The 14,111-nt window shown below is 34.6% G+C and overlaps 1 pseudogene; it reads right to left on the bottom strand.

The window, feature by feature from the left end:
- Window positions 1,866–2,619, bottom strand: LOC107615363 (annotated as a pseudogene).

Below are 14,111 nucleotides of genomic sequence, written 5' to 3'. Positions count from 1 at the left end.
GTGTTCTTGGTGTTCATCTTGACATTCATAGCATTCTTGCATACATTCATAGTTTTGATCTAAAATTTTCATGCATTGCATCTTTTTCATGTTTTTCTCTCTCATCATAAAAATTCAAAAATAAAAAAAAATATCTTTCCCTTTTTCTCTCATCAAATTCGAAAATTTGGATTAACTTTTTCAAAAATTTTTAAAATCAAATTATTTCTCATGAGTCAAATCAAATTTTCAATTTGAAAATCTTATCTTTTTCAAAATTCTTAGTTATTTTCGAAAATTCTAAAAATATTTTTCAAAAATCTTTTTCTTATTTTTATATCAAATTTTCGAAAATAACATAATCAATTAATATTTTGATTCAAAAATTTGAAGTTTGTTACTTGCTTGTTAAGAAAGATTCAAACTTTAAGTTCTAGAATCATATCTTGTGATTTCTTATGAATCAAGTCATTAATTGAGATTTTAAAAATCAAATCTTTTTCAAAACTAATTTCTAAAATATCTTCTTATCTTACCTTTTTCAAAAAGTTGGTTTCAAAATATCTTTTCTAACCTCCTAACTTCTTATCTTTTCAAAATGACTAAAAGACAAATAGGTCCCTGACCTTTTAAAACGGGGACATTTTCGTCCCTCAAGATTGGAAAATACATTTCGATCCCCCACGTTTTAAAACGGGAGACAATTATACCCTTCCGTCCGTTTTGGGCCAAAAACGGCAACGGAGCCAGCTGACATGGAGGGACAGTGAATGACGTGGCCGTTACGCTCGCTGAGGTGGATTAGGACAAAATTTAACTGGACAAATTCGTCCCTGAAGTGCCAAACGACACCGTTTCCACCAGTGAACCCTATTTCATCCAAACGCAAGGTGGAAGTCATGGCCGCTGCTTGTGCGATCGTCCATGATGAGCGAGGGGGGTTCTTCATGCACAAGATCTCTCACAATAAGAAACAGTTCAAAGGGGTTTGATCCTCCTCCACCTCCTAGATAATACTCATTGGTTTTCTTCACAAGCTCCATGATCCTAAGGTGTTCATCTTTCACAACTTTAAGCTCCTCCTCACATTCCTCTACAAACCCTTTCATTTCCTTAACAAATCCACCTCTCTCATTGTTCTCGCCACAACATTTGGTTACAATCTCTCGAATTTCGCTAACACGAGCATTGAGAATGTATAACATCCTAATGAAATTCTGATGATCAATTATTGCTGCTTTCTTTACTTCAGATAACTCATCCTTTATACCTCCCAATAACACTTGTAAACCAAGCATCAGATACTCTTTCTCTGTCTCATGTTGCACAAGGCTATTATTGTTTTCATTGGAGTTGCTTATATCACCGTTGATTTTGGGAATGTTATGCTTTTGATTCATAGTTTCTCTTCTTCCTTCTGAGCCACCTGCTCTACAATGAAGTGTAGCAAACTAGTCTTCCTATCAATGCTTTTCACATCAGGAAGCTTCCTAAGAGCACTTAGGTTGAAACCTTGTGCATTTCCCCTAGAAGTTCCGGCATTCATCCGGTTTCCAGCTTTGAGAATTGCCTTAAGAAACTTCAGTAATAGGCCACTAGTCCTCATCTCCTTGCAACCCTTTTCAAGAACTTTGGCTTCAATTGGTTCTTACGACTTCCGTGAAGCGCACAAGCTCCAAAGGCGCGTGAAGGATGGTGACATTGCAAGATAACTTAGAGAGCAACCAAACTCTCAAACAGAAAGATAAAACAAACACAACTTTACCAAATCACCAAATCATGAAGAAGATCAACATCAATAAAATGAACTCAAATTCATCATATTCAACAAAGATCCATCAAATTCTAAGTCAAAATAACGAATCAAACAACCCCAAATCAAAACAAAAACTTCTTTTTTTTTATCTATTTTGGGAAAAGATTAATAGAAAATTGACCCTGTAGAGTGTGTTCAAGCACTTGGAGCAGCCACCAAGACCAGGGAAGCCATTGACATTGTCGGTTCTACTGATGCAATTCTTCTCTAACCTTCTCACAGTTTTATCCCCAACAAGTTCACCATTTTCATTAACTGAAAATGCATCTGGGCAACTCAGAGGGTGAAGCCTTATCCCACAGAAGCAGAACACAACATCACATGTCTCGTTGGGTCTTTTCAGCTGAATCCCTCTCACTTTCAGTGTATTCTCTAAGTCATTCACACATGTTTCTGAGTCATCTGGTAACAATGGCATCTCATATGACAATGATGATGTGTGGGTATGGCTATGGGTTAATGCAGTGGAAGAATATGCAGAGTATAACTATAATGCAAGAACAGGATAGCACTGTGTGCGGTGGAGCTCCATGTCAGAACCACCACCACCACAGCCTCCACAAACATTCTTTATACCGTCAAAGAGTTCATCTGAGAGTGTCAAGGGGCAACCTTTGACATCAGATTGTTCAGGGAATGCAGGGATGGTTGCTGTTGATGGATGAGATGGGCCTGGGCCTGGGCTTTTCTTTGGGAGGATGGGCTTAAGAGTTTGAAGGGTTGTTGTTGATGATGAGTCATTGCACATGCAGCAATGGAAGAAAAAGATGGGCAGAAGAGGAAAAGGGTTAGTGGTAGTGGAGCTGACATAGTGTTTGATGAAATGTTTATGAGAGAAAAAGAAAGAAAGGGTATAATTGTCCACTAAAATTTCGTCCCAATCCACCTCACCAACTGTAACGGCCACGTCATTCACTGCCCCTCCATGTCAGCTGGCTCCGTTGCCGTTTTTGGTCCAAAACGGACGGAAATGTATAATTGTCTCCCGTTTTAAAACTTGAGGGATCGAAATGTATTTTCCAATCTTGAGGGACGAAAATGTTCCCGTTTTAAAAGGTCAGGGACCTATTTGTCTTTTAGTCTTTCAAAATTTGTTTCAACTAACTAACTAACTTTTTGTTTGTTTCTTAACTTTTTCAAAACTACCTAACTAACACTCTCTCTCTAATTTTCGAAAATATCTTCCCTCTTTTTCAAAAATTTCTTTTTAATTAACTAATTATTCTTATTTTTATTTTTGATTTTAAAAATTTTCGAAAAATACTAACATTTTTCAAAAACCATTTTCGAAAATCACTAACTCTTTTTCAAAAATATTTTTCGAAAATTCTCCCTCTCCCATCTTATTCTATTTATTTATTCATTTACTAACATCTCATCTCACATCTCAATCCCTCCTCACAGTTGTGTTTCTTCCATTATATTACATTCTTTGTCTCCCCTTCTTTTCTTCCACTCACACAGGGATCCCTATACTGTGGTATAAAGGATCTCTATTATTATTATTATTTTTCTGTGCCCTCTTCTTTGTCATATGAGCAGGAGCAAGGATAAGAATATTCTTGTGGAAGCAGATCCAGAACCTGAAAGGACTCTGAAAAGGAAACTAAGAGAAGCTAAAATACAACAATCCAGAGATAACCTTTCAGAAATTTTCGAACAGGAAGAGGAGATGGCAGCCGAAAATAATAATAATGTAAGGAAGATGCTTGGTGACTTTACTGCACCTAATTCCAATTTACATGGAAGAAGCATCTCCATTCGTGCCATTGGAGCAAACAACTTTGAGCTGAAACCTCAATTAGTTTCTCTGATACAGCAGAACTGCAAGTTTCATGGACTTCCATCTGAAGATCCTTTTCAGTTTTTAACTGAATTCTTGCAGATATGTGATACTGTTAAGACTAATGGAGTAGATCCTGAAGTCTACAGGCTCATGCTTTTCCCTTTTGCTGTAAGAGACAGAGCTAGATTATGGTTGGATTCTCAACCCAAAGACAGCCTGAACTCTTGGGATAAGCTGGTCACGGCTTTCTTAGCCAAGTACTTTCCTCCTCAAAAGCTGAGTAAGCTTAGAGCTGATGTTCAAACCTTCAGACAGAAAGAAGGTGAATCCCTCTATGAAGCTTGGGAAAGATACAAATAGTTGACCAAAAAGTGTCCTTCTGACATGCTTTCAGAATGGACCATCCTGGATATATTATATGATGGTTTATCTGAGCTATCAAAGATGTCACTGGACACTTCTGCAGGTGGATCCATTCACCTAAGGAAAACGCCTGCAGAAGCTCAAGAACTCATTGACATGGTTGCAAATAACCAGTTCATGTACACTTCTGAAAGGAATCCTGTGAGTAATGGGACGCCTATGAAGAAGGGAGTTCTTGAAGTTGATACTCTAAATGCCATATTGGCTCAGAATAAAATATTGACTCAGCAAGTCAATATGATCTCTCAGAGTCTGCATGGAATGCAAGCTGCATCCAACAGTACTCAAGAGGCTTCTTATGTAGAAGAAGCTTATGATCCTGAGAACCCTGCAATAGCAGAGGTAAATTACTTAGGTGAACCTTATGGAAACACCTATAACTCATCGTGGAGAAATCACCCCAATTTCTCATGGAAGAATCAAAAGCCTCAACAGGGCTTTAATAATGGTGGAAGAAACAGGTTTAACAATAATAAACCTTTTCCATCATCCACTCAGCAACAGACAGAGAACTCTGAACAAAATGCTTCTAATTTAGCAAATCTAGTCTCTGATCTATCTAAGGCCACTGTGAGTTTCATGAATGAAACCAGGTCTTCCATTAGAAATTTGGAAGTACAAGTGGGCCAGCTGAGTAAAAGGATCACTGAAATCCCTCCCAGTACTCTCCCAAGCAATACAGAAGAGAATCCAAAAGGAGAGTGCAAGGCCATTGACATAAGCACCATGGCCGAACCTCTGAGGAGAGGAGAGGACGTGAATCCCAAGGAGGAAGACCTCCTGGGATGTCCAGTGATCAATAAGGCTTAATTATATTGATGTAGTGACAATGCTTCTTGTTTTCTGAATGTATGCTTGAACAGTGCATATGTCTTTTGAAGTTGTTGTTTGAGAATGTTAAATATGTTGGCTCTTGAAAGAATGATGACTAGGAGACATGTTATTTGATAATCTGAAAAATCATAAAAATAATTCTTGAAGCAAGAAAAAGCAGCAAAGAACAAAGTTTGCAGAGAAAAAAAAAGAAAAAAAAATAGGCAAAAAAAAATAGAAAAAAAAATAGAAAGAAAAAGCAAGCAGAAAAAGCCAAAAGCTCTTAAAACCAAGAGGCAAGAGCAAAAAGCCAATAACCCTTAAAACCAAAAGGCAAGGGCAATAAAAAGGATCCCAAGGCTTTGAGTATCAGTGGTTAGGAGGGCCTAAAGGAATCAAATCCTGGCCTAAGCGGCAAAACCAAGCTGTCCCTAACCATGTGCTTGTGGCGTGTAGGTGTCAAGTGAAAACTTGAGACTGAGCGGTTAAAGTCAAGGTCCAAAGCAAAAAAAAAGAGTGTGCTTAAGAACCCTGGACACCTCTAATTGGGGACTTTAGCAAAGCTGAGTCACAATCTGAAAAGGTTCACCCAATTATGTGTCTGTGGCATTTATGTATCCAGTGGTAATACTGGAAAATAAAGTGCTTAGGGCCACGGCCAAGACTCATAAAGAAGCTGTGTTCAAGAATCATCATACTGTACTAGGAGAATCAATAACACTATCTGAAATCTGAGTTCCTATAGATTCCAATCATTCTGAACCTCAATGGATAGAGTGAGATGCCAAAACTATTCAAGAGGCAAAAAGCTATAAGTCCCGCTCATCTGATTGGAGCTATGTTTCATTGATAGTTTGGAATCTATAGTATATTCTCTTCTTTTTATCCTATTTGATTTTCAGTTGCTTGGGGACAAGCAACAATTTAAGTTTGGTATTGTGATGAGCGGATAATTTATACGCTTTTTGGCATTGTTTTTAGTATATTTTTAGTAGGATCTAGTTACTTTTAGGGATATTTTCATTAGTTTTTATGTTAAATTCACATTTCTGGACTTTACTATGAGTTTGTGTGTTTTTCTATGATTTCAGGTATTTTCTGGCTGAAATTGAGAGACTTGAGCAGAAATCAGATTCAGAGGTTGAAGAAGGACTGCTGATGCTGTTGGATTCTGACCTCCCTGCACTCAAAGTGGATTTTCTGGAGCTACAGAACTCGAAATGGCGCGCTTCCAATTGCGTTGGAAAGTAGACATCCAGGGCTTTCCATAAATACATAATAGTCCATACTTTGGCCAAGAATAGACGACGTAAACTGGCGTTCAACGCCAGTTTTCTGCCCAAATCTGGCGTCCAGCGCCAGAAAAGGAGCCAAAACCAGAGTTGAACGCCCAAACTGGCACAAAAACTGGCGTTCAACTCCAAGAAGGACCTCTACACGTGCAACACTCAAGCTCAGCCCAAGCACACACCAAACGAGCCCCGGAAGTGGATTTATGCATCAATTACTTACTCATGTAAACCCTAGTAGCTAGTTTATTATAAATAGGACATTTTACTATTGTATTTGACATCTTTGGATTATCTTATGATCTATTGATCACGCTTTGGGGGCTGGCCATCTCGGCCATGCCTGGACTTTCACTTATGTATTTTCAAACGGTAGAGTTTCTACACTCCATAGATTAAGGTGTGGAGCTCTGCTGTTCCTCAAAGATTAATGCAAAGTATTACTGTTTTCTATTCAATTCAACTTATTCCGCTTCTAAGATATTCATTCGCACTTCAACCTGAATGTGATGAACGTGATAATCATCATCATTCCCTATGAACGCGTGCCTGACAACCACCTCCGTTCTACCTCCGACTGAATGAGTATCTCTTAGATATCTTAATCAGAATCTTCGTGGTGTAAGCTAGAATGATGGTGGCATTCAAGAGAATCTGGAAAGTCTAAACCTTGTCTATGGTATTCCGAGTAGGATTCAATGAATGAATGACTGTGACGAGCTCCTAACTCGCGATTGCAGGGCGTTAGTGACAGACGGAAAAGGATAGTAAATCCTATTCCAGCATGATCGAGAATCGACAGATGAATAGCCGTGCCGTGACAGGGTGCGTTGACCATTTTCACTGAGAGGATAAGATGAAGCCATTGACAAGGGTGATGCCTCCAGACGATTAGCCGTGCCGTGACAAATGAATTTTACATAATCAAAGTGTAATCACAATTTCTGCGCACCAGGTTCCAGTGGAAGTCAAAGTAGAACAAAGTCACCAAGTAAGAAGCAGGTCAAATGCTACAATTGTGGTAAGAGAGGGCACATAAAAAAATTGTTGGAATAAAAAGAGTATAGAGAAGGTTTTAGATGGATCAAGTTCTCAAGGATATGTTGCGAGTACCTCTGATGATGGAGAAATCCTGTATGGCGAAGCAACAATTGGTTCTAAAGGCAGCAAATAACTTACTGATGTTTGGATTGTTGATTCAGGAGCAACTTGACACATGACTCCTCATCGTGATTGATTTTGTACATATGAACCTGTCTTGAAAGGATTGGTGTTTATGGAAAACGATCATGCCTTAGAAATTATTGGAATGGGTACTGTCAAAATAAAAATGTTAGACAGTTCTATTTGTTCACTTCAAGGGGTAAGACACGTGAAAGGCTTGAAGAAGAATTTGTTGTCGATTGGGAAATTAGATGAATTTGGTTGCGAGACCTATATTGAAGGTGGGATCTTAAAAGTTGTTATAGGAGCTCTTGTGGTAATAAAAGAAGAAAAGATTGCAGCAAATCTATACATGCTTGTGGGAGATACTTTGCAGCATGCAGAGGCATCAGTTGCTTCAGCAAGCCAAGAAGAAATGACGATGACATGGCATCATAAACTGGGCCACATGTTAGAACGAGACTTGAGGATTCTTGTGAAACGTAATCTCATTCTCGGGATTAAATCGGTAAACTTACCATTTTGTAAGCACTATGTTACAAGCAAGCAACATAGATTGACGTTTGGTAGATCAACTACTTGGAGTAAGCACATATTGGAATTGATTCATTCTGATGTATGGTAGTCGCAAGAGATGTCCCTAGGAGGCGCAAAATATATTGTATCATTTATTGAGAATTACTCTAGGAAGCTATGGGTGTACCCACTCAAGAAGAAGTTAGACGTGTTTGCGATGTTCAAAGCAAAGTTAGAACTTGAATCTGGAAAGAAGATCAAGTGTTTAAGGACAGATAATGGAGGAGAATATGTCGGTGGTGATTTTCAAACATTTTGCAAGCAAGCAGGTATTCAACGGCCATTCACAGTTGCATATACGCGTCAGCAAAATAGTGTAACAGAGCGAATGAATAGGACTCTCCTAGAAAGAACACGAGCTATGTTGCAATTTGTAGGTTTAGCCAAGTCTTTTTGGGCAGAAGCTATTAAAATTGTCTGTTACGTGATAAATCGGTCATCATCAACTGCAATTGGGTTGAAGACACCAATGAAAATGTGGCAAGGTAAGCCACCTAATTATTCTTCTTTACATATATTTAGTTGTTCTGTGCACATGATGTATAATTCCCAAGAAAGAACAAAACTAGACCCAAAGTCTAGGAAATGTATATTCTTGGGTTATGCTGATAGAGTTAAGGGGTATCGCCTGTGGGATCCCACTACCCGCAAGGTAGTTGTCAGCAGAGATGTAATATTTGTAGAAGATGAATTGCGAAAGGAACAAAAAAATGACAGCACTATTAAAGAGATAGCCACTATACAAATAGATTTGAAATGCAGAGAAGGTGATTTTTCTGAAGCAGAACCAGAGAACAAAGAACAAGAAGCAGAGGTTAATGACATAGAAGTTCGTTAATCCACTCAACAAAGAAGAACACCATCATGGCACTCAAATTATGTTTTGACAAGTCATGATGCATATTATCTTTTAACAGAAGACGGAGAACCAACAACTTTTATGGAGGTTATGCACAACTATGTGGATGACAGCAATGCAAGAAGAAATTGAGGCATTACATAGGAACAATATCTGAAAATTTGTTGAACTTTCAGCAGGTCGGAAAGCCATTGGTAACAAATGAGTTTATAAGATCAAACGAGATAGTAATGATCAGGTAGGACAATATCGTGCAAGATTGGTTGTTAAAGGATATGCTCAGAAAGAAGGTGCTGACTTCAATGAAATATTTTCTCCAGTGGTGAGACTAACTACTATAAGAATAGTTTTGGCTATGTGTGCTACATTTGATTTACATCTAGAGCAATTAGATGTAAAGACTACTTTTTTTCATGGAGAACTTGAAGAAGAGATATATATGCTTCAACCATAAGGTTTTGAAGAAAAATGAAATGAAAACTTAGTTTGCAGGTTAACTAAATCTCTGTACAATCTAAAACAGGCACCAAGGTATTGGTACAAGAGATTTGATTCTTTCATTATTAGCCTTGGATACAACAGACTTAGTTCAGATCGTTGTACCTACTACAAGAGGTCTGGTGATAATGATTTCATCATTTTGTTGTTGTATGTGGATGACATGTTGGTGATAGGCCCAACAAAGATCAAATCCAAGAATTTAAGGCACAGTTGGTTGGGAGTTTGACATGAAAGACTTGGGACCAGCAAACAAGATTTTAGGGATGCAAATTCTCCGAGACAAAAAAGATAGAAAGATTTGGCTATCACAAAATAATTATTTGAAGAAGATCTTACAATGCTTCAACATGCAAGAATGTAAGCCAATTTCAACCCCACTTCCTATGAATTTTAAATTATATATCCTCAAGTATGTGCCCTAGTAGTGAAGTAAAGAGGATGAAAATGTCTCGAGTACCGTATGCATCAGCAGTGGAAAGCCTTATGTATGCCATGATTTGTACAAGGTCAGATATTGCTCAAGCAGTTGTGGTGGTAAGTCAATTTATTGTAGATCCGAGTAAGGAGCATTGGAATGCTATTAAGAGGATCTTGAGATACATCAAAGTGACCTCGAATGTTGCATTATGTTTTGGAGGATCGGAATTCACTGTCAATGGATATGTCGATCCAGACTTTGTAGGTGATCGTGATAAACAAAAATCTACTACAGACTATGTGTTCACACTTGCAGGAGGAGCTGTGAGCTGGCTATCTAAGTTACAGACTATTGTAGCTCTATCTACTACAGAAGCTGAATATATGGCAGCTACACAAACATGCAAGGAAGTAATTTGGATCCAAATGTTAATGGAAGAATTTGGGCACAAATAACAGAAAATTCCTGCGTATTGTGACAGCCAAAATGCCTTGCACATTGCAAGGAATCCTGCCTTTCATTCAAGAACAAAACACATTAGAGTGCAATATCACTTTGTTCGGGAAGTAATAGAAGAAGGGAGTGTTGATATGCAGAAAATTTACATGAAAGATAACCTAGCAGATGTCATGACAAAACCAATGAATACAGAAAAGTCTGAAAGGTGTAGATCCTCATATAGCCTGTCGAATACATGAGCAACATGAATTTTAAAAATGTATCAAAATTAGCTTTTAAGTGGAAGATTGTGAAAATTAGTAAAACTAATTTTAGAAAATAAATAAATGAATAATAACTAAATAAAATGAAAGGTAATAAATAATCCTAATTTATAACCTTAGAATTTTAATGGTTGAAAAAGAGAAGAATTATATACCTCTAATTGACGGATAGTTCATGTTGAAGAGACTCACCTATAAATTGAGTTTTTCTTTAGTTTATTTCAATCAAGTCATTCAACAAGAACAATAGTAACATTGAGTTACATAGAGAGTTTTATTTTATTGAGAGATTTTTTCCTATATATAGGGAGAGGTATATTCTCTTTTTGTCAAGAGAGAATGTTATAGTAATCTCCTTGTGATAAAAAAAAGTTGTAATTCTAAAAAAAAATTATTCAATTATTTCCATATTTTATACAAATATCTAATTTTTTATTTCTATATTTTACTGTATTATTTGTCTAGTACCTAACATTATATACGTATCATTATTCAAGTTTAATAATTATAAGCACTGCACTATGAGAAAACATAACACTTCAAATAAATTTTTTGAATTAAATTTAAACTTGTCACAAATTCATTTTGTAACAAAAGTCAGTCATTGTTATAAAAAAACTAACATTTTGTAACAGAAATGATTTATAAAATTCATAGTTTTATGTAACAAAAATTGATTTGTTTCAAAAATTCAAACTTTGTTCAAACAACATAAATGTATGTTACAAAATTCAATGATTTTTGCAACAAAGAATGTTTTGTTAAAAAAATATTTTTTTTCCTTTAAAATAAATGTTCGTCACAATTCAAAGTTTTTTTGCAACAAAAAACATTTTGTTTAATATTTTAAACGTTTTGTATCAAAATTTTATTTTATTTCAAAACTTTGAAATTTCTTTTATCTACATTTTTATTTAGGTAAAAGATACACTATAAAATAAAGAAAAACTTTGTAGATATTTAATGGTGGTGGTTTTTAATAACTAATACCAAATGTTTCGTTTATTGATGATAATTTTGACAACCCTCTCAAATTCTTATTTTTTGGTTTTAATATTTCTTAAAATCAAAGTTAAATTGATAAAGATAATTTTTAATATTTTTTAAAGATGCAATTATATCTTTAACTTTTCAAATGATAGAGTATAATCGGTATGAAATTTCATATAAATATGGTATGCTTGATCGATGCAAACTTATAACTTAAAGATGGGATGCTTGTGAAATTGACATATAATTCATTTAGTACGTATTATGCTCATAGCATTTTTGTTCTAGTTAACCAGTATTTGTAGACAAGATTCAGACACATCCAAATTTATTATACCCAAAATTTTTTCTCAAGTTCAAATATAAAACAAACAAAAATGCTCTCCAATCAACTGATTTATCCAATTAAATCTATCCAAATTATATAACTATTTTTTTTAATTTTTTTTCTATTATTGTTGTCACTATTACTACCACTATCGCTATCGTCGACACCTCCTTTTCCTCCTTTTTTATTTGCATTTTTTTCTCTTTCTTTTTCTTTTTTCATTCATCATCATGTTAGTAAGAAAATAAGACAATACCAAAATTTTTTAACAATAACATTTAGATATCTTAGTTTTTCGGTGCCACTTTAAACTGTTATTTTTATTTTTAGCAAGAATTCAATCCAATAATTAAGTGTGAATTTACATTCATTCAACTAAATAAGATTGAAATACATATTCATTCAAGTTTAGTATGAAAAATAATACTCCTAAAAAAATGTAAGAACAAAAGAAAAAAAAAGAAAGAAAGAAGAATAAGAAGTAAAAAGAATACAACATTAAAGAAGATATTTTTGTATTTTATAACAAAATTTCGATGTTAAAACTATGAAATTTTGGTACTATTTTTTTTATTTATGACAAGAATTCAATCCAATAAGTATAACTCAAATTTTTTGTGTCGGAGTAAAAATTTTTCTATGTTATTTTCTGATAAATTTTGCATAATTCAAAACTTCTCATCCCCTTCTTCTTTATTATCATTATCATTTTTTTTTAACTTCTCGTAATTCTTTTATTTACCTTCATAAGAAGAATAAAAATAAAAAAAAGAGAAGAAAAAAATCAACAAAGAAGAAGACATATATAATGCTGTAAAAATCACCAAGAAAAGGAGGAAAAAAAGAAAAAATGCAGTGATAGCAAAGAAATTAAAAAAAAAACGACGATGACAAGAAAATATATAAAGAAGAAGAAGGAACACAAAAGAGATGAAGAAAGATGCAAAAATGAAGAAGAAGAACGCGAAGAAGAAGCGCAAGATATGAAAAGGTAACGTATTCACACGTGCTAATAATGAAATTAGTTTTTGTTGGGTTTGAACCAATTTAGTTAGACTTAGTTGCCAAAAAAATTTAGATGTGTAACATCACTCTAAAACAAAATAGAATAATGTAAATTTAATATTCTTGGTTGAGAACTATTCTTTTGAATGATAACCTCATATTTAAAATTCAAGCTTGCAACATCCGAAAATAAAAAACCCTCAAACCCACTATCCTTCAATTCTGCCATAGACCATTTCTCTCAATTCCCTTTTCGTTCACGTTGAATTTTGTTATTTTCAGATGTGCTTGGTAAGAATTTTGTGTGTGTATAAACAGTTGTGGATATAGAATAACTTTTGAATGTGCTTAGAAGATAGAGAGTTTGTGTGGCTATGAATTATTTTCAATAATGTGTTTTGTTACGAAAGATACATAAAAGTGGAAGAAATCAAAATAGCTTGTTAGTTGATTAAGTATCGGCTAATTAACATTTCTATAGTACTTAATAAATATTAGATGTTAATCTAATAATATTTGCAGTGTGCTAACTCACTATGAATTAAGGTCGTTATTGAATTGGATATCTTAACAAATGACCTCATGAGACCCTCTCTTGTTCTCCTAATAATCAATTCAAATGTTGATTAAGACTTAGAATAAACTACCCACCATTAATGTTAGGCAGGACCTTAATTTGGGATTTGGTGGAACTAACGCGTTTCATCTTAATATTATAATATACTTGTTCTCCAAAATAACGCCATTTCTACACACTAATCATCAATTCCTTTGCTAGCTATTGTGGCGGTTTCATATGCTTCTTTTGCATTCCATGAACCATTTAGAACTATGCATATGTCCAATTATTGTGAGATATATATTTGCTTCTATACGCTTCAAAAACACACCCAATAATGAGTGTTTCAACAAAACCATTTACAATTAATTATTTTTATTTGGAGTTTAGCTTAAAGTTAACAAGAAAACCAACACTTTTTTAAAAAATATATTAAAAACAGTTATGGTAGATACCGAAAATCATCCATTAATTAATCAATCATGCATATAAATATATCTTTGGCATTTCATATATAATAACTAATTTAATGAATTTTTTATGTATATGTAATATTTTTTAATTGAAAATATCAATAAATATACCCAAGAAAACTACATTTATAACAACAAATTTATTAACACCCTCTAACTTTATCAACAAAATTAAAAGTAATAATTATAAATTTGTATATTCAACGCACACATTTTTCAATTATGGACCACCTTACTAATACTAGTATTTTATTAATCCAACGCAACTGCCCCAAAGCGTCTTTGCCTTAGTAGCGAATCCATCTCTTGCTTATCCACAAAACAACCATCATGACGATAATGGTTGTATATAATATGGTCATAAATAAACATTTTCGATGTGATTGCATATGCATTATATATATTAGTTA

Source organism: Arachis ipaensis, chromosome B09, assembly GCF_000816755.2.
Source record: "Arachis ipaensis cultivar K30076 chromosome B09, Araip1.1, whole genome shotgun sequence".
NCBI classification, from domain to species: Eukaryota; Viridiplantae; Streptophyta; class Magnoliopsida; order Fabales; family Fabaceae; genus Arachis; species Arachis ipaensis.
Note: the sequence above shows the minus strand (reverse complement) of the source record. Positions and strands in the feature narration are given on the sequence as shown.